The sequence below is a fragment of the Puma concolor genome, chromosome B1 (assembly GCF_028749965.1).
Source record: "Puma concolor isolate L17-30 chromosome B1, mPumCon1.1.hap2, whole genome shotgun sequence".
Lineage (NCBI taxonomy): Eukaryota > Metazoa > Chordata > Mammalia > Carnivora > Felidae > Puma > Puma concolor.
Window position 1 is genome coordinate 89,219,591 of NC_141670.1, and position 22,037 is coordinate 89,241,627.

Here is a 22,037-nt window from a genome sequence, read left to right on the forward strand (position 1 = left end):
CCTCTTAAAATTTAGAAGGTAATGGGAGAGAGATTAGTCAAATAGTCATAAAAACAAATAAAAAAGTCACTACTTTGACAAGAGCTAAAATAGAATGAGAATCTGTAATAGGGTAATTTGACTTGATCAGAGAGGTCAGAAATGACTTTGAAAGAGCAAGGCTCCAACTAAAGTATAAAGAACAAATCATCATTAACTAGATATAGAGAAGAGGAAAGGATATCCAGGTAGAGGTAATGATAAATGCAAAGGCCCTGTGATGAGAAATCATAAAGACTACAACAGATTGAATGACATTTAGTGTCCTTCAAAAGCAAGTGAAGGAAAGCAATCATATGAAAAGCTGGAAGGGTGACTAAGGTATGAAACTATACAAGGCCTTATAAAAGTCCACAATGAAGGGACATTGATTTAATCATCTTTTATTTTGGATTATTGGGGCACTTGGGTGGCTCAGTGGTTAAGTGTCTGACTTTGGCTCAGCTCATGATCTCACGGTTCGGGTTCACGCATCAGTATCTGTGCTGACAGCTCAGAGCCCGGAGCCTGCTTTGGATTCTGTGTCTCCCTCTCTCTCTCTGCCCAATCCTGCTGTGCTCTCTCGCTCTCTCTCTCTCTCGCTCTCAAAAAATGAATAAACAATAAAATAAAATAAAATAAAATAAAATAAAATAAAATAAAATAATGAACTATTTTCACTGGTTATACTTTTTTTCATGTGACAAATGATTGGGTTTTCCATTTCTTTCTTCCACCACTGTTTTTAGTAATAATATAAAATTTCCTTTTTAAAATTGTTAAGTGGAAATATTGAGTCAGTTTGAACAAAATGCTAGTTTGTAAAAATAATACAGGTAGTGCTCATATGATAAAAATGTACAGGTGTTGCAAGACTACAATTTATGAAACATTGCTGTAGTCTAAATAAAACATTTTTTTTAAGGAAAGATTAAGCTTTTCAGAGACTGTTTACCATCATGTTTGGTATTTTCATTATAATGAATCAAATTTGTTGAAGGAAACTAAAACAAATAATGACAGGGGCACCTGGGTGGCTCAGTCTTTTAAGCGACCTACTTCAGCTCAGGTCATGATCTTGTGGTTTGTGAGTTCGAGCCCTGCATCATGCTCTATGCTGACAGCTCAGAGCTTGGAGCCCATTTCGGATTCTGTGTCTCTCTCTTCCTCTTCCCGCTCATGCTCTGTCTCTCTTTCCTTCAAAAATAAATAAACATTAAAACAAATAATGACAATAACGCTGACACTGTTTTAAAATATTTTTAAATCATTTGTAAACAGAATGTTTATAGTTCCAGAAATTGTGTATATCTTATGACATATGCAATATAGGACCAGGTATTGAACTTTGTGTTCTCAGAGGCAGTTTGTTGCATAGCAGGTATATTCCTATAGAAATATTTGAGGGAGTTCTAATCTGAGGGTCCTGGTTTATGACAAACCTAGAGTAAATTTCATTATGAAGTACTACTGTTAGTTGGGGGTGGGGAGCGTGCTCATAGATTTCTAGACTCTTCTTTCCGGACTAGTGGTTTGAAATAGAATTTTCAAGGCTCAATAAAGATAATCTAAGCAGAGAAAGTAACAATATTGAGAAGAATCTCTTCTGAACTTAACCCTCTCCTTCATGCATTTAGTCTCTTTCTATATTGTGATCCCTAATCATTTATTTAAAATATTTTTAATGGTTATTTATTTTTGAGACAGAGAGAGACAGAGCATGAGTGGGGGAGGGGCAGAGAGAGAGGAAGACACAGAATCCTAATCAGGCTCCAGGCTCTGAGATGTCAGCACAGAGCCTGACGCAGGGCTCGAACTCATGAGCAGCGAAATTGTGACCTGAGCCAAAGTTGGACGCCTATTCGACTGAGCCACTCAGGTGCCCCCATTTATTAAAAAAAAATTGGGATGTAAATAACTCATCCTAATTTACCTAGTTCATCACTTGCTGAGTGCCAACTAGGTGCCAGGAACTGTGCTAAATTCTATAAATTCATAATCTTACTTAATCCTTACTGTAAAAGTATGAGGTTGGGATTTTAGTACCCCTTTCTTAAGATAGATCACTGAGAATCAATGAATATCAGTAAATGGCCTAGTCTACATGACTAATTGAGTGCCAAAGCCAGAACTGGGATTGAAACCCAGGAAAATCTAAGAGTATTTGTCTTCCTTACCATTGTGAGATGTCTCTCCTCTCTCTCTGTCCCCCCCCCCCCAACACACACGTCTTCAAACCCATGTACACACATATACATTTAAATATGTATAAATATACTCGTTTAGGCATTCATAAAAATGTGAATATCTGGAAATAACAGAAACAGATGTCTTATAAACTCATTACCTTGGGTGATCAGATGAAAGACCATAGAGGAGCTTAATTGATAATGAATATGCTTCAGCTATCATTTACCATTCTACTCTCATGTATTATGGTTTCTCTGGGATCTACTTCCCACCTTTTAACTACACAATATCTAAGCTTTCACTTCTACCAACCAAAACACAAATATGGGTACCAACAGCCAAAAAAAAAAATTGGTTGTTGGCATATAAGTCAATAAGAGATTATAAATTCCTAGTACTTTCAGATTGTATGTCAGATTCAGGAAGGACAATTGCCAGAAAACCACACTGCTTGGAACAAATTCTGAATTACTGGCACTGCATATTGCCATATTGATTTATTGATTAAAACAACAACAATAATCTACAAGCTTAAGTGGCATCTGAAAGAAGCAAACGAATTTTTTGTGCTCCTCATTGTGCAAGTAGGTAGTTTTTTTTTGGTTTTTTTTTTTTGTAACTATTACCAGATACTTAATTAACTTTGTAGAAATTATCGTTTAGGGTGCTTATCAAAAAAGACTCTAAGGGTTGAAGTGATGCTTTTTTACTGAATTGATTTTGTGTCCATGTGAGGATTCTTAATCAAACCTAGCCATAATACTACCATCACATATTAAACAAATAATTCCTTAATATGATAAAAATTTTCCAACAGTTTTTTTTCTTTTTTTAAAAGTTTACTCTGTTTCTCTGAAATGTGAATAAAAAGAAGGGCCATGTTTTATGGTTAATTGAAATATCTTTTCATATGAAGTTCATCACTTCCTCTCAATAATTTTACCAAAAGTTTTCATTGAAGATCCAGGTTATCTTTCCCCTAGTTTCTCACATGCTGGGATTTGTTGATTGTATCCCAACAGTGTCTTCAGGAGTGTCATTCCCTCTATTTCCTGTATTTTGGTAATCCAGAGAATGATCAGATTCCTTTTAGGTGGTTTTGGCAAGTCTACTTTCTAAGCAGTGGTGGTTAGTCCCATCAGGAGGCATATAATGTCTCTGATTGTCTTTTTGTACTTTGTATCAGTCATTGATGATTATTATGTACATCCCTTATTTCATTATGGATGAAATGACGATATTCTAATTTTAACATATATCTTCTTTTATCAGATAGAATACCTCCTTAAAACAGTCTCCGTATCAACTCTGATTAACAAGAATCAGAGGTTATTTACAAAAAGCGGGACAAATCCCAATTGTTTCCCTTTTGGTACAAGACATTCAGTTCTTTAGCATGTTTAAAGGTGATCAATAAAGTTTTTTTATTGTCATTATGAATTTATGGATTTAAATATTTTTAACGTATTTCAAAACATCAAATGTATTATTCTTAGCAATGCTCAAATGATTCCAGTTTTGGCTACTGAGGGTCTATTCAAGTTTGCTCCTGAGTTGTAGACATTATCCCTCAAGGCTTTGCTGACACTTTTTCTTTCCATTATGACAATATGGTCCAGGGTCATCTTACACACTTTCCTACCTCAGACCTAGAAGTAACCATCTGTCCAAGGAACCCTAGGTTGTTTCAATAGAAAACACTATTGAAAGACCACAATTAGGGCATCAAAGGAATTCATCCTTATTGGATTGGTCATTGATTCTAGGTCTTTTCAGTGACCCAAATAGGAAATATATGTATAAATGAGTGTGTGTGATTTCAAAAATATTATATACATATTTATGTCATTTGTTTCATGTTATTTGTATTTTAAGATATTTTAAAATTTTACTTCTGTTTAATAATGATAAAGTATATTTACATGATTTCAAAGTTGAACATATGCATAGGATGAAGGCAAAGAAATTCAGCTTATATCCTTCTCACTCACCTTCACCCTATTCTCCTCTCCTCCATCAATAAGCTTTCTGAAGCTTTGTGGATTATACCTCACAAATGACCTGCAGCGTAGTCTATCTAATTTTCTCCATATCCTGATGGTCACTTCATGGAATGGCTACTCATCCAGCTATGTAGTCTTACACAGGATGTTTTTTTTTTCCCCCGCAGTTTACTCAAACAGTACACAATTGGTAAGTATTTGTGTTTTTTTCTACTTTACATTGAGTGTGTGTGTGTGTGTGTGTGTGTGTGTGTGTGATTATAATAGTGCTGCGATAAGTGGCCTTTTCGAAATAATTTATTTTGTATTATTGTCATTTAGTGACTTGCTTTTTATAAAAATCATTTTAAGGTAGGTAATTACTTCATTCAATAAAGAGAACTATTGGCTAGAAAATGAAGTGCTAAGAATATAATTTTAATTGACCAACTTATAGACTCATTGGTCTAGTCAAATAATTGTAACGCAAACCGGTGAAAGAAATTAGGGCGGAAAGACAGTAACATCTCTTTACATGTGAACATCTCTTCACATTTAATTGGCCTGAAGCTCAAATCTCAAACCAGTGGCAAAGCCTGTGGTGACTCAGACCACCCCTCAACATGGCGTCTACCGAAAGTCTTCCCTCAGACTCTTATCTCTAGTTTTCTCATATCATGCCACTACTTTCATTGTGTTCCTCTATTTTTTTTTCTTTCTTTTTAACACTCGCCCTTTCTCTTTTCTGTCAATTGTTGTCCATAATACATCATTTAAGAGGAAAATGAATGTTTAATAATTTTAATCCTTGAGCTATAGAGTGAAGTATCAATTTCACATTACTCAAGTAACTTGGCACACATCAAAGGTATTAAAGAGTCTTTCAGGCACTCCCCCATAGTGATAGGAAAAAAAGAAATCTCTTTAACCCTTTAAAACTCTACCCTCTGCCACCCCTGTTCACCTGGCCTGGTTAGATATTTCATCTCCCTTACACAGACTGCCTAATTCAGTTTCCTCAGAAAAGAACTGCACTTAAATACATGTTTTCGATAGGGACATGTGGCTTACCATTTTGTCTCAGAGAATCTTTACTTGTCCCCACTTCAAACATTTTAAATTATTTAAAGTGTAACATTTGTATTGTAACACATCTATCACCGTTTCTCTTCAGGATTGTCTCTGAATTGGAAATTCCTTTTTCAGGAAGAGTGAAGGTGACTTTTAAGCCAGATTCACTGGTCTAATTTTCAAACTGCTAGAACATTTGCATGGAAATGTGTCACATCAGTTATGAACCTGTGAGTCCCGACTTCTTCTTGGTCAAAATCTACTCATTTTTAGAGAATCACTAAAGCCAGGGTCTTTTTCCAATTTTTTTTTTCTTTTTTTTTAAGACAGGCCAGGAAATACCTATCGTTTAATGCTGGCATTTTGTTGTTTTTCTCCTTCCAGTATACCATCATTTATACATAATTTGTACTCTTATGTGAATCATAAGAAGACAGTGGATTGTAAAGTAGAAAAAGGTTGAGAGAAAGTCACCTCCCCATATCCTTGTCTCCCTGCATTACGTACCTGCTCACTCTCTCTTCTAGCTCCTGAAGATGCTCACGCCCCTTCCCCTTCTGTTTCCAAATTAGGCCCAGCATCCCTTGTGTGGTTCCTCCATGGCTATCCTCGAATCCGCAGGCAGACAAGTAACACAAATTTTGCCCTAAACCAGAAATCAGTTTAGTTGCTTCAATATGTCATGCAAGATACAGAAATAATCTTTAGAGTCAAACTCTTGTTATTAGAAAAAGTCAAATAATTCTCAACTTTCACTGCATATTACAGCTACCTGGGGAATTTTTCAAAATAGCCAGGAAACAAGGCAAAGCAATTAAGTCAGAATCTCTGAGGGTGAAATCTAGGCACCAGTAGTTTCAGATGATTCTAATGTCTGACCAAGGAGAGAATGCCTGACCAAGTACCTCTCTAAAGCTCATGCGCTCTCAGATGAGACGCCGAGGTAATAAGGTAGGTTGTCATGACCCTGAGCAGAAGAAGGTTTTTTGAATCAATGTCATCCATTCTATAAAACAATCTTTCATCAAAAACCTCATTGACCTGGGGCGCCTGGGTGGCTCAGTCAGTTGGACGTCCGACTTCGGCTCAGGTCATGATCTCACAGTTTGTGGGTTTGAGCCCGGCGTCGGGCTCTGTGCTGATGGCTCAGAGCCTGGAGCCTGCTTCAGATTCTGTGTCTCCCTCTCTCTCTCTGCCCCTCCCCTGCTCATGCTCTGTCTCTCTCTGTCTCAAAAATAAATAAAACATTAAAAAAAAAAAACCTCATTGACCAATCTTCTATTTATAATTTAAAAAATAGCTAAGTTAAAACACTATTTTGAAGAATGAAATACAAAATGTCTCCATCTTGTGATTTATTTTTTAAATCAGTTAACTGCTACTATTTAAATTAAAAAGTGCTACTATTTACTCTGTACATCTTCAAGATACAGAATAAAAACTTTAGGAATAATAGTCAACTTCCTTAAGGGATTTGACTGGTACAGCATTTATAATAGCTATCCTCCAAATCCATTTATACCCCAGTATCCCATTTTATAGGGTTTTACTTTTATCCACATACAAACTTCTTTGATGGAAATTGCCCATATGCCATACAATGCATGGTTGACTTATTTTACATTTGCTTAACAGCCTTATTCCATGATTTAAGGGGACTTTTGTAAGGGCAAAACAGTCAAACAATATCTTAATAACGTGATGGTTTTAAAAGGGCACTCAAAGGCAAAATGTGAATATAGCATTTTAACATTGATTAGTAACACGAGTATACTGTAGATATTCCATGTACAAACTAAATTTAGCACATCAATTTTGTTAGAGACATACACAGATTTTTCCTAGGTAAATGTTTATGTTTTATTTTTTAATTTTTTTTTTTCAACGTTTATTTATTTTTGGGACAGAGAGAGACAGAGCATGAACGGGCGAGGGGCAGAGAGAGAGGGAGACACAGAATCGGAAACAGGCTCCAGGCTCTGAGCCATCAGCCCAGAGCCCGACACGGGGCTCGAACTCACGGACCGTGAGATCGTGACCTGGCTGAAGTCGGACGCTTAACCGACTGCGCCACCCAGGCGCCCCTATGTTTTATTTTTTATAAGGAATGTGATATTTTTTCACACATAAAGAATCAAGTAACATTTGTTTATATCTGTATGTATGGTAAAGTTTGAAAATTTGGTTGCTTCCAAATCTCATCATCAAAATATTAAAATTTGTATATTTTTAATTTGTGAGAGGTGATACCAGCTGCTTCTTTATGCATTGTATCTGCTCAGAGATTTAACTCATGCGCCTGGGAGCATATGCTTTTTAGAAAACACTTGAGTAAACATTTGGATGTTGTCAAACTTATAACTCTGGAGAGAAAGTGCACTCTATTATTTTAATTATATTTTAGTATGTGGCTGTATGTCATTAGATTTCCTTTAAGAGTTATATTGATATATGACTATTACATAATTTATAAAAATATGTATGTAAACACACATATCTATATGTGTATGTTTACACTCATATTAAAATCCTTAGAGAAAATATAGTATTTTTGCCATAACAATGACAACCAATTCTTATTTTTTTGGCATAATTATTTTTTTTTAATTTTTTTTCAACGTTTATTTATTTTTGGGACAGAGAGAGACAGAGCACGAACGGGGGAGGGTCAGAGAGAGGGAGACACAGAATCGGAAGCAGGCTCCAGGCTCCGAGCCATCAGCCCAGAGCCTGACGCGGGGCTCGAACTCACGGACCGCGAGATCGTGACCTGGCTGAAGTCGGAGGCTTAACTGACTGTGCCACCCAGGCGCCCCTTTGGCATAATTATTTAACCAATTACTGAAATTGACTTGATATACTCTTGCTTGTTTTACTTTAGTTACAATAAAACATGACACCTGAAATTCGGGAACATGATTCACAAAGATAAGACATAATGTATTACTTTTGAAAATCTAAATATGAATTGATAACATAGGTGCCTGTGTTCTATTATTTTTAACAATATCCCACACCAGAGACTTCTGCAATACCTAAACTAGAATATAAGTAGTTGGCGTGTGTCCAGTTTCTATAGAGTTCACCTTTTCTGTAGTGCATTAGCAAACAGAAATATGACTACAATCTCATTTATGTTATGGACATAGGCAAGCATGATAAATAAGGCTTGGTTAACCACACAGCGCAAGACCATGAGGGGAAAGAATCTATAAACAAAGCGTCTTACTGGAGCGGAGCGAATTCTAGAAGGCTCATCCAGAACACAGAAGGGAAGATCCAGTGCAGTGGACAGAACACCAGTGGGTCTGGCAGTAGACCACGATCCGCCATCGGATGAGTTCTTGGCAGCATAACGTGAGATCGTTAGTACTTTCATGGGTAGGTGGTGCAAACAATGAGGATTCCAGGGAATATTCCCAAAGGAATGTCAGCCTCACAGAATTTCACCAGCTGATAAAAAGGCAAAAACCAAAAAAGTCTGGAGCAGGATTGAATAATTTGGATTTGTAACGGCAGGAGAATAAAACTAGCAAAACGAAGGAGGCTCCGAAGGTCAACTTTAGAATTGGGACAGTAAGTGCAGAGGACACATCAGGTATAAGAAAGAAGTTCAGTTAGAACCAAGGACCATGCTTAGGGTCAGAGGCAAGAGAGTATCAGTTAGCGGTAGGCACCAACATTCATACATCCCTCCTGATGCAGGACAAGACTGGCTCCAGATACACTGGGGCAGAACTCTAGAGGGTACAAGGGCAAGATTCTAAGGTCTGGGATGGGGAAGAAGAGGGATACAAAAGTTCCAAACCAAACAGCATTTCATATGGGCACCAGCATTCAAGAAGTAAATAACATCAATTTTGTTCTCATAAATGCAAGTTTTAGTAGAGTATGCAACCATGAGTCTACAGAATAAAGAGTCAAGATTGGAGTCCACAGCTTACTGTGAGAGCCAATGTGGACTCTGTAAGCACCAGAGATTTATACTGGACTCTAGTGTACAGAAGGAACTCCAAGCGTTTTGTTCTAAGCTGGGAAGAAATTCTAGGTGTGTAAAGTTTCTTAGTAGAGTGTTATCACTTCTATCAAGACAGGATATGAAGAATTCAGATACTCACTTTTATTTTGTCAAGGCAGCCTGGAAACAATGCTTTTTCTGCAGATTCAACTACATATTACCTATCTTCCAAACATGAATTGAATTCTAACAAACCATAAGCGTTAGAGTACCTAGTGTGAGGGTTTTGTTTTTCTCCATTCACGTGAGGGTGAGTTTGAATTATATCACATCCTAAACTTCTATTTTACTTTCTCTTGTGTTATACTTGAGAAAATGTGCATTTTGGAGGCAATATAAAATGGTATATAAAGTTAGGTAACTTAAATTTATAGTAATGAATTTATGATCTTAAAGAAAATGTCTTTATTCCTAATGCCAAATTAAATATATAATATAAATATGTATTACATATATAATATAAATATGTATTAAATATGTAATATAAATATTATATATGTATGTATTTAAGGAGGGAGAGAGGGAGTGAGGGTGTGAGGGAGGGAGGGAGAGAGGGAGATGAAATTATATGTTTTGCCTTGTGGAACTCCAAGGAGAAGCAGTATAATCAAGATCAGTAAGGTGGTTTCCCCTTACTAAGACAATATAAAGCTCAATAAATTAAAAAAAAAAAATGTTTGATAGTGATATCACGAATATTATAATCTTCCCAATTGTCATCATTGGAATAAAGTTTTACTTATTGCAGAGAGATAGCTTTGTAAACTTTCCCTTTGGCGAGCTGATTTTTCCATAAAAGTACAAATAGGGCTCCATGGCGTTCACCACAGAACACAGCTTCTCTGGCTTTTAACAGCCTAATCATTCTTTTGTTGTTTCAAACAAAGCAGCCTTACTCCATTTGAGCCAGACTGGTTTAATGCTTCTTCTTCAAAATTAAGTTTTATCTTTAAGAGAAGGTGCGGTTTTTATATCGCTTAGTAACAAGGAAGGAGGTTTTCTTTTAACCTCTTTGTAGTCTACATGTCAATAGATGACAGATTTGTGCTATTTAAGCTAGAAAGAAGTCATACATTATCACCTCGATCTGGCCCAACATAAACTTGTTAATAACTGCAGTTTATGAATATTTATCATGAGACAAGTGGTTAAAGAGACAGTACATTTTTCATTTTCAGGTAGCATTCCTGATAATTATTGCAATTTAACACTGATTAATCAGACTGAGTGAGGCTTTACAAATATGGGCATGCCTGATTTTGTCTTATCTTTTGTGAATCTTTCCTTCCTTGCATTTCAAAACACTCTGTATGATCTCTACTGGAAAATGCCTCAAGACCCTTTTGGAGACAGAGTTTTAGTCTTGACCAAAGCTTCTCCAGGATACAAAATTGGAGCTGGGATCAATGAGAATAGTTGAAACAACTGTTGTTAACTAATCATAGTTCCTTAATGGAAAATATTAGGAGATCAAACGTAGGCCTTTGAAATAGGATACAGTCTTGGGGCGCCTGGGTGGCGCAGTCGGTTAGGCGTCCGACTTCAGCCAGGTCACGATCTCGCGGTCCGGGAGTTCGAGCCCCGCGTCGGGCTCTGGGCTGATGGCTCAGAGCCTGGAGCCTGCTTCCGGTTCTGTGTCTCCCTCTCTCTCTGCCCCTCCCCCGTTCATGCTCTGTCTCTCTCTGTCCCAAAAATAAATAAACGTTGAAAAAAAAAAAAAAAAGAAATAGGATACAGTCTTGAAAGATGTGACATGCCATTATGAAGTGAACTAAAATTCCACATTCCAGAACCTCAGTTCCTCCCAGGTGTCAGTTTAGGTCCTCAGCCATTTTTCTGCTGCTTGCTCTCCATTCCTAAGGCTTTCCTGTGGGTGATCTATTTTCCTGAGAAAACTTTCCTGTGAGCTGAAAGCCTGAGAACTCTTAAGTTCAGATGAATGATAATGAGCATTGTCAAAGAGGCAGTAAAATTGAGTCCTTGGTTCTGGCTGCTGAGCCAAGAGCCACAGGAGTTAATTGTGTGAATGGTAATGAGACCAGGGAGGCAGCAGATGCTTGCGCGTGCCTTTACAATCCAAATCCCACCAACAAATTCCTCCCACAGAAACTTTGAGGGACATCTTGGCACCCTGGAGATGGAGAGAGACCCAGCCATCGCCACATGCCACCTGCTAGACCCATTGTTAAAAAAAAAAAGCCCATTACAATAACAAAGTTGTTTGCTGTCTTTTGCAATGACTTTATGGCACTGGTTTTATCATGTTTGAGGAATGGAAGGAGAAAGAACATCTGATTCTTTATAGAGAAACATTTGCACCCAGAACAGTTAACAACTTACGTAGAAAGTCTGATGCTCAATATATGATGCATATTCTTCTGATACGCCATGCCCTACCTTCTCCTCTTGTAACTCCCCACGTAGGCTGTTTATTCTAGGGCAGATTTACAAGGCCACATACTTTTGGATGACATTAAGGAAAGGAGACATTTTTGTCCCTACAGAAAAACCAAAAGAAAAAAAAAAAAAGGTTAGGATATAGAATTGTTATAAATATTCATTTCTTAATAAAAACAAAAACTCTTGATCTTTCTGAATAGCCTTAGCCAAAATGTTCTGTTTTTGTTGATTGAGAGTTGTCGCTCATCAATCATTTAATAATTTTAATTTGTTAGATATCTAGGAATAAGAAGGCCAGAGTGCCCCGGCTTAGGGAAATAAATGACCAGAATGGAGGCAAGCAAAATTGGAAATGATTCTTACATCCTGGGCATTTTAGGGTTGTTTGGCAGTATTTTATACGTGGCAGTTTAGAATTTTCCATGAGAACAGCAGAACAGCATGAAACATTAAGAAACTCAATTATATATTAGTTACTTTCACTGTTGAGGATGTATATACCTGCTTTGAGAAAACACTGGTCTGCTATTCCTTGTAGGAAAAGCCTATTACAATAACAAAGTTGTTGGCTGTCTTTTGCAATGACTTTATGGCACTGGTTTTACCATGATAGAGGAATGGAAGGTGATTTTCAGTCGTGGGATATAGGACTTCCTTCAATGGTGGCTGCAGATGGGGTAAGATTTGTCACGTTTACACTACCGGAAGAGAGAGGCTCAATGTCTCCGTGGAGGTTTAACAAAAGCTGCTTAGGTTCTCACTTTCTGCTCACTGGTTGACCCTCACTATTATAAAAGTAGTTAGTTAGGCTGGAATTTCGGAATTCACTGTGGACAACATTTGATGATCTTGCATTAACAATACAGATTTTTAGGTTGAAATATTTACATGCTCTGTACGTTCATATCATTATTATCGGTTCAAGTTTTGGCCGTATAAACTCTATGGTGCTGGATTGTTCTGTTTGTCAAAACCCAAGATTCTATAGTAAATAAAAAAAAAAAACTGTGTTCTTTTCATAATAATAAAATATGTGCTTCTGACTTACCGAGAAGTCAGATATGGAAGCATGTGGGAGCAATATGTAAATGCCAAGCAAGCTGTTTATACTGGGATATGCTCCTGCATAATAATCATAATCCAATTCTAGCAGAAACCTTTTGAATTTAAAACATTGTAGAGTTACAGCAAAACAGAAAGAACCGCAGCAAATGTAGTTGCTGATTATTTGTGAAAAAGCTCAAATATGTTTACTTTTTTTTTGCACATCAGGGGTTTCTAGAAGTTTAACACTGTCCAGAAAAATCACTTTCAAACAATTTCATTGTGCTTTGGTAAACTACACTGAATAAATATGGGAAGAGGTGAGATTTGCTTTTCCATATTCCTATTACTAGAAGAATCCATTAAAACAGAAATGCACAGCCATTTTGTCTATGAAAGTTTGTATGAAGAAAGTGCATATTATTTTATTATTTCCTTAAGTTAATGTTGGAAATTCAGACATTTGATGTGCAGACTTGATGTGCAGACTGTATTTGCTTCTTAAAAAGTAAAGACAGATTTTTTTTATTGTTATTTATTTGGATGGTTAAATTCAGTACTTTTGGCAAAGCAACATACAGCACATTTGCTTGCCTTAAATTATGTTATTTGCTTTGCCAGGACTGTTAGTGTCTTTCATTTACCCTCACAACAGAAAGCAGAGTTTCTAGAAAAGTTTGTCAAAATAAATAATATACTCTTGAGTACTTGAGGTAAGCAGGATATCCAGGTGCACTTTTTATGCCTTCCTCCCAAATTTAGGATTCATTACTTTATACAAAAAAAAATATATTTGTGGAGAGTGACTTAACACTGGGAAGGCTGGAGACGGTATGAACAATGATGAAACATCAAAGAGCTGATGAGTGGGAAGTGGGTTTCTTTGATCTCAGGTCAGTATCTCTTGTACAGCATTGTGTCTGTCCCCCATTAGCTTTTGCTCAAATACTGGAACGTTCCTGATTATAGCATACGTAGGAATCTGAATGTCTACTCTCCTTTTCTCAGTGTCCCAGACTTTTTATTCGCACCTTTAAATGTACAGATAATTCACTTGTGTTTCCTTCTAGATGAGCCTGATCTTAGAGAAATACCACATGGTGGATGAAGATGTCCTAAGGGATCTGAGATTTTTAGAATCAGGAAAATATCACCTCCACCTTTGCCTCCTCTGTTTTCTCCAGTCCTGCCTAAGAATCACTTCAACTAATCTTGTAGTATTGATAATTGTCAAGGATACTATCCAAAGGACAAAGCAGTGATAATATATTTTCATTGCATGGGTTGCAATACGTTTCCATTCACAATTTCCCTTGATGTGTACTGATATCTTTTCCCATAGCTTCATAGTTTTGAAAACATTAAGAAATTTAAAATGGGACAGGCTTTTTCAATTAATACTTAAAACAAATAAAAAATTATGACTATATGGGAAGATTTTGGAGGCAGTTACAGATATCAACAATTCAATATCAATTAGATATTAGCTGTGCGAAAGTTTACTTAAACCTGTGAGCCTTAGTTTCTATACCATAAAATTGTTGTAGGATTAATGTGGCAGAAAATACGTGCTTTGCTCTCCACTCAATATCCACTGTCCACTGTACTTTGTTAACCAAGTCTCGATATTTTAGCACTTTGTATGACGTGAAGGAGTTACTCCTCTAACCCAGACCTAAAACCTTATTAATCTAGACCAATCACAGCAATTCCACTCTCCTTGCTAGAGACTAAAGAAGGCTCATGTGACACAAATCTGACCAATGAGCTTTAAGTGGAAGGCTCCTAGAATATATTTGTTTTCTTATTTTTTTTTAATTTAAGTATCGTTGACACATAATGTTACAGTAGTTTCAAGTGTATAATTTAATGATTTGACAAATTGATATGTTATGCTATGTTCACCACAAGTGTAGCCACCATGGCTATTACAACATTATTGACTGTATTCCTTACACTGTGCCTTTATAATAAGTATTCCCATGACTTATTCATTCCATAACTGGAAGCTTGTATCTCCCTCTCCCTTTCACTCATTCCCACCCCCCCATCTCCCTCCCCTATGGCAGCCATCAGTTTATTTTCTGTATTTATGGGTCTGATTCTGCTTTTTGTTTGTTTATTCTTTTTTTATAATTCCACTTATGAGTGGAATCCTATGGTATTTGCTTCTCAGTCTCACATTTCATTTAACATAATACCTTCTGGATCTATACTCTCCTCTGGGTGAAAGAAGATCCATAAAAGAAATACTGCCTTTTTGTGATTCAGTTCAGTGGAGAGATATTTCCTGGAAATATAATGACCATCTTGGGAAGGTAAAGGAACCCACACAGGAAGGCTAAGAAGGAGAAGGCAGCATACTGAAGATGAGAGAGCAGAAGTTAGGGAGAAACCTGTTTTCATGATGGCATCACTGGGCTGCTTAAATATTCCACATCAGAAATGCCCTATCTCTGTGTATTTTGTGTTTTGCGATAATAAACTCCTTATTGACACTCTGGGTTCTGTTACTGTATTGCATACATTTCTAGCAATTATAAACATTTCATTATTGAGGTTATAGTAAAAATTAAGGAAATACAAACAAAGCGCGTGGCACATAATGGTGTTCAGCAACTATTGCCTTACTGTTACTGTGTTCCAAGATGCTAACGCTTAATCGCTATGTGAAATGCAACTTTTTTCAATGGCATATTTTATGAGTAACTCAATCTAAATGTAAACTCTTAAATTTGCCCTCTTAATTACATTTTTGAGTAGATATTTTCTAAAATGTTTTGCTGCTTTGGGGACAGTGTTTTCTAAAATGCTTTCCTGTTTAAGTGAGAATCTTCTTAGGAAATTAAATTCCTGTAAATAGAGAATACCGATTAGTTTATTATAAATAAACTCCTCTGGACTCAAAATAGATATTAGATGATAAGAAAGAGGCACCATATTGTCACAAATGGATAGTCTGCTATATGCCTTATAGGAAATTGGCATTATTTTCAAAGAAGCCTTCACAACTCTCCCCAGTTTTATTCCAATTGAAACATTTTCTGTAGTATAATTAATACACATTCAGACATTTATCATGGAAAAACTGTGCAAACTGTTCATTTTCTTCCTAGGTTGGTAAAGGGGTAGGAAGTATAGACATTTCAGAGGCCAGCCAGATAGCTAGATATGTGTGTCCCAAATCTATAAATCATGTGTTTCCTTGATCTTGTAAAATCTGAATTATTCTTGATAAAAGTTGCTATTTGAGAGAATACCTTGAACCTTTTCTTTTCCTTGTAAAACGAAGCAGCCCACAATGTGATAACATTGCTCTCTCTTACTGCACCACAAATCCTGGAGTCCTCCTCACTGAAAGTGGCTCACCTGCTGGATAGTAACCGTGGACTAAATAATTTCCCACAACTTCTAAGTAAATAAGTAATTGGATGATGAAGTCACAATTAACCTAGCTGAATTTACTAGTAGTACATTTTTGTGCATAACTGATGCTAATAATTCAACAGACATTTATTTAAGCTTATTATGCTATATTAAAGCCTCCTTTCAAAGGGTTGTAATCGAATCTATATATCCAAAATAGCATTCATTTGACTTACAGCACTCAAGTGGATGCTCATCGGTCTAAGTCATATTAGTTACCCTTTATACTTCCAGAAGTGATATCTTAAGAGTGAGTAGACATCAGTGTGTATATAGTGGGATGCTCCTAGTTTGAAAAAAAGAAGTTGGATATATTAGATATTTATTGGAGACATCCAGAAGTATTGTACATGAAATGGAAGCATCGAAAAGAAACTTTTTGCCACGCTTCAATTTCTTTTCTTAATCCTTAGCTAGAAATACTTAAGGATAAATAAGCAGTATACCAAGATTTACTTTCCCACGCCACTGAATGTTGAAGAAATACTGGCATGGAGAACATAAGGTAAACTTATAATTTATATATACTTGGTAGATGCAGAAACACACAACCAGGGATTCCTATGTATATACGTGTATACAAATGCACATGTATGTAATGACATTGGAAATATTTTCGCCTTCAGGAATGACTCTTCACGAAGAATTGCATCTTTTTTTCCAAGTATTTCTCTCCCTAATGCAAAGTGTACTGCCTCAATGGTGGAGGACAGGATGATAAGTGGTATAAAACATGGGATCCAGAGGAAACTTTTATTTCCTTCTCTATGAATTTAGCCAAATCAACAAGTTTTCTTCCGTCACCTCTATGTATATTCTTGAATAAATGGTATCCAACCTCTGGCCCTTTCTGTGGTAATCTTTACCATATGCCACCTGTTTAAATTCCCTGGAGCAGCCAAATCTCACAGCACATAGGATGTGAGTGCCATCTTGTACTTCAGGATTCCTACCACTTCAGACAATGGAGTACTCTCTGGAACAATGTGTCTCGAACTTTAATGTGCATAGGGATCAGCGGAGAATCTTATTAAGATGCAGAATCTGTGTGAGTAGGTCTGGGGTGCTGTCTGAGATTCTGCATCTCTAACAAATGTCCAGATAATGCCCATGCTGCTGCTCTCTGGACCCTATACTGTGTGGCAATGCTTTAAACTAAGAAGTGAGACCCAGCTCAGTTAAGGGCTTATCCCATTTCCCTGCAAAGTCCCTCACATCCCCCAAGCAGCAGATTTTGGGGAAAAAAGTTAAATACAGGCTTAGTATTCTGCCTCAGTGTTCTGCCCTGAAGAGAAGGCATTTAAGGGACTATCGGTCACACGATTAATTCTAAAATCAATGTTGCTGCCTTCTGGTTTAACTTTGTGATCTGGTCTAGAATTTTGACTTGGCTCCCAGTATGTGCCCATTCTCAGAATACTGGCTCTTAGGTGGCTGTCTTATTCTTTCATTTTAATCTCTAATTTCATAACCTGTCTGGCTGGGGAGGCATGAAGTCCTAAAATAAGCAGGAGCTCACCTACATGGGTCACATCCAGACTCAGCTGATTACCTGGTGCCAGACCCTAAGTCACTTGGTAGAACTTGGCAGGCTACCTTTGGCAGGACCTCCCAAGTACTGATTGCCCACTCAGACAAAACTGACCCGGCATCTGTCACTGCATTTCATGGGCTCCAACTCTTCCCGATCCTCTGTTGATGGCTCGCTCTTGGCACTTGCATAGGTCTGCCTCCAGGTGTGTGGCCCTCCTGTGGGCATTTAATCTATTCAGTTTTGGTCGGAATCTACGAAGTCCATTTCTATTCTACAAGTCCAATCTGAGTTTAGGGCCCATTTTTATTTACCAACCTTTGATCTTATGGTGATAACTTTGTTCCAATAAAGAGTTTATAATGTTCAGTGATTTTTATTATTATATTATTGAATAGATTAGTAAATGGAATACAGGGAATGACATAAAGAGATGTAATATGATTGATAGAAAGTCTAATAGTGCTTTCTAAATGAAAATCTTATTTGACAAGTTTTATCTTTCCTTGTCATTGCCAAGATATCATATCAAATTATATCCTTTTGCTTTCCCAGTATAGTGTGACATGATTCTTTTTTATTTTTTTTTTTTATTTTATTTTATTTTTTTTTTAATTTTTTTTTTTCAACATTTATTCATTTTTGGGACAGAGAGAGACAGAGCATGAACGGGGGAGGGGCAGAGAGAGAGGGAGACACAGAATCCGAAACAGGCTCCAGGCTCCGAGCCATCAGCCCAGAGCCCGACGCGGGGCTCGAACTCACGGACCGCGAGATCGTGACCTGGCTGAAGTCGGACGCTTAACCGACTGCGCCACCCAGGCGCCCCGACATGATTCTTTTTTAAACTGTTCATTTCAAACTGTTTGAGAACAGGCAAATACTAGATGTGTGTCTTACCAAATAAAAGAGACAATTAAGCACCTGATAGACCTCTTTTAACTGTATTATTAGATATATTTCTATAGTCAGGGTCTGAAGGCATACTTAGATATATGGGATAGAGCTTTTGGAATTTTCATCAGTGAGCCAGCAAGTTTTCAAAAACATCATAGATCAGTACTATTAGTTTTGTCGATTATGTTTCAAAGGTGACAGTCATAAATCAAAAATGGAGAGCTTCCTCTTTCCAGCATAAAATTATATAAACATCTAAACCAAAAGTTTGAAAAGCAACAAGGATGGCAAATATAATCAACTTTTTTTTCCCCCTCCAATACATGTTAGGAAGAAAACAGACCCAGAATCTAAGAAAAAGAAACTAATCTTGCTTGTATATTTACTCTTGACCAACCTCTGTGGGAAGCTCTGATTGTTTAATTCTTCCAAGAATTCTTGATGGTGTATTATTATTACTACCAGAGGATTAGACAGTCTCAGGGAAGTTAAATAATTTGTTCAGGGTCACACAGCTAACAACTGGTCTTAAACAGTTCCAAGGTATTAGAATACTTTAACTCTACCAACTTTTTTTCTGGTAAAACTTTAGCTCTTATCTAATTTCCCAAGGTACACAGTAGAGTAATTACTTAGGCTTGTTATGGACATGTGGTGTCAAGCAGGACCAGGAATTCCTCCTACAAAACATCTCACGACAAATACTAAGAGGAATGAGTGTAATGTTATCTTAATCTACAAGAAGATTGTGAGATTTGTATTATTCTTTTGACGATGGGGAAGATATGACATGCTCAGATGGAAGTGAATATTTATTTCTCTACCTATTCTTTTGCATTTTACATGCTCTAATAAAATGCAAATAACCAAGAATTTAAAAAACAAAAACAAAAACAAAAACAACTCCACATCTGCAGGGCACCTGGGTGGCTCAGTCTGTTAAACATCCGACTCTTGATTTCAGCTCACGATCTCAGTTTGTGAGCCTGAGCCCTGCGGCTATGCTGACAGCACAGAGCTTGCTTGAGATTCTCTCTCTCTCTCTCTCTCTCTCTCTCTCTGTCTGCCACTGCCCCCTCTCAAAATAAATAAATAAAACATTTTAAAAAACCCTCCACATCGGATTATAAGAAATTTTAGGACTTTAATTTTGTGTTTCAGTACCAAAAAAGACACTATTCATACAATGGAGAGACGTTTGAGCTTTGTAGTTGAGTCTTACATTCCCCTGCCTCTTAGTAACAAGGGAAACATTACAGATTTGGAATTATAAAGCTTCATTTTCTTTAAAACAAGAGTAATCAAAATAAATGGCATAATAAAACTCTTATTAGAAATGACAGGATGTATTGCAAATGTCAGCTGGTATCTTTTCTCTAGTTTAGCAACTTTCAGCCAACTTGGGCTGAAAGTTGGTGAAAGGAACATTGGGGACAGAACATACACAACAGGATGGAAATAACCAAGATTCTCCTCCGGGAGTTAGGAGCCCTTTGTCCTCATGCCTAACATCACTCAGAATTCCTCCAGAAGCAGAGCCATCTCTTCCCTTTGTCAACAAAGGCTACCATCTAGAAGGTGGATGGACTTCAAGGAACATTCAATCCTTCTTCTCTGGGTATCTGAGATGTGATTTTAGAGGGTCTAAACTTCTTCATGACTACTTATTCATGACCTTGTAAAATTCTAGAAGACAGAGAAAGTTCAATCAAATCATCATTAGATGACAACTAACAGACGTTTATCATTTTTCTCCCCTAATACAAACTGTTTGACAAATAGCAAATGACAGGAGAGCAGTGTCTTTTTGTTTTGTTTTGTTTTGTTTGTTCATTCTTTTCAGGGCTACCAAATAAGGACATTTTGAACTGCTGAAGCTAATCAAAAGTGCAAGATTTATTTCCTATTTTGTACTTTTTGCAAATGAGTTTGGAAACACAGGAGTATATCCTAAGGAGAAATCAAAAGCCCAGGGCTATCAAGTAGGTATATATAACTTCTCAGGAATGGATTGGTAAGCTGAAAATGATGAGAGTGATATCACAAGTGAAAAAAAGCCATCCTCCATGAAAGAATTCCAAGACCTGATCATAGAAACACACTCTTTATGAGTACAATATATATTAATTTACAACCTATTCTAAATACTTCAGTGTGGTAATCTGAAGCTGGTTTGACAAGGATTAATTCGGTTCAAACTCATTGTCAGAAATAAAAGATAGATTTTTAAATTTATTTTTCCTTGTTAAGTGTTCGGGACAAGTATCCTCTACGTTAAGGTAATCAAGTCTATGGCCCTTAGAGATTTTGGGGATAGACTTATCAAATCCACAAAGAAAACTCTCCTAGAACTAATGGAATGAGATTACCTTTGAATTCTCACCCCAACTTTGAATAGTCACTAATTCCTTTCTTTGCTCTTTTGGTGTTTGCAAAGGGGTTCGCTAAAGCCTGCATTGATATAATTATTGGCTCAGCTTGTTAGAGATCCAGGCCAGATGGCTATGGGTTTCTAAAGTCCTAGTTGCTTGTGGTAGTCTTCCTAGTTTGCCTATAGGGTTTGGGGATCAGCAATTTGAAAGGGCTACAACCTTGTAAAACAGTATTATTCATGGGGGCAGAATGTTCATCAGCGTGACCCAGTGCTAAATACATTCATTATAGGCATTCCTATTCTGCACAATTTGCCACACAGCGCTGGTTTCTGGAGGGGGAAAAAAGACAATGGCTTATAAAATGCTTTTGAATGCCTAAAAAGAAGGAGAGTTCACGCTGGGAGTCCTCTGCTTTCTTTCTTGGAAGGAACCTTCTTAGTGACTTTAGCTGAGCTCTGCTGAGAGTAAGCAAAGTGGAAAAATCAGAAAATTACCTTTTTTATATGTTTCTGGGGGGCAAAATAGAGAGTGGGAGAAGATAAATGGAAAAAAGTGACAGTGAGATTATGCGAAACAGCAAATATGCAAGTGGATGAAGACAGCTGAGGAATAATGCAAGAGTCACACACACACACACACACACACACACACACACACACAAAGAAGAAGAAGAAAGAAAGAAAAAAGCAGCAATAGAGCCATGATGATAAACTTAAAAGAAATTGTGGAGCAGAAAGAATATCATAAATAATCATATTTTCAAATAAGAATACCCTATCAGTTTCTGTGACCCGGATAAAGCACAAGCCTCCCATGACATTTCCCAGCATTCTGATACACACACAATGCAATTTTTCAGCTCAGGCATTTTATTCTTCAATGTAAACAAGCTTTGGGTTCTTAAAATACATATCTGAAAAGTGCTTTCATAAATAATGCATATATTATAAAAATTTGACTTGTAAACTGCAGGGTCCAGGTCCTCCCCCAGTCTACATTGTGAAGGCTCACCATGTATAGAGAAAACCTTTTGGTAGAAACTGGCATGCTAAAGCATGAAATGTCTTTTACTGAAGGCAAATAGG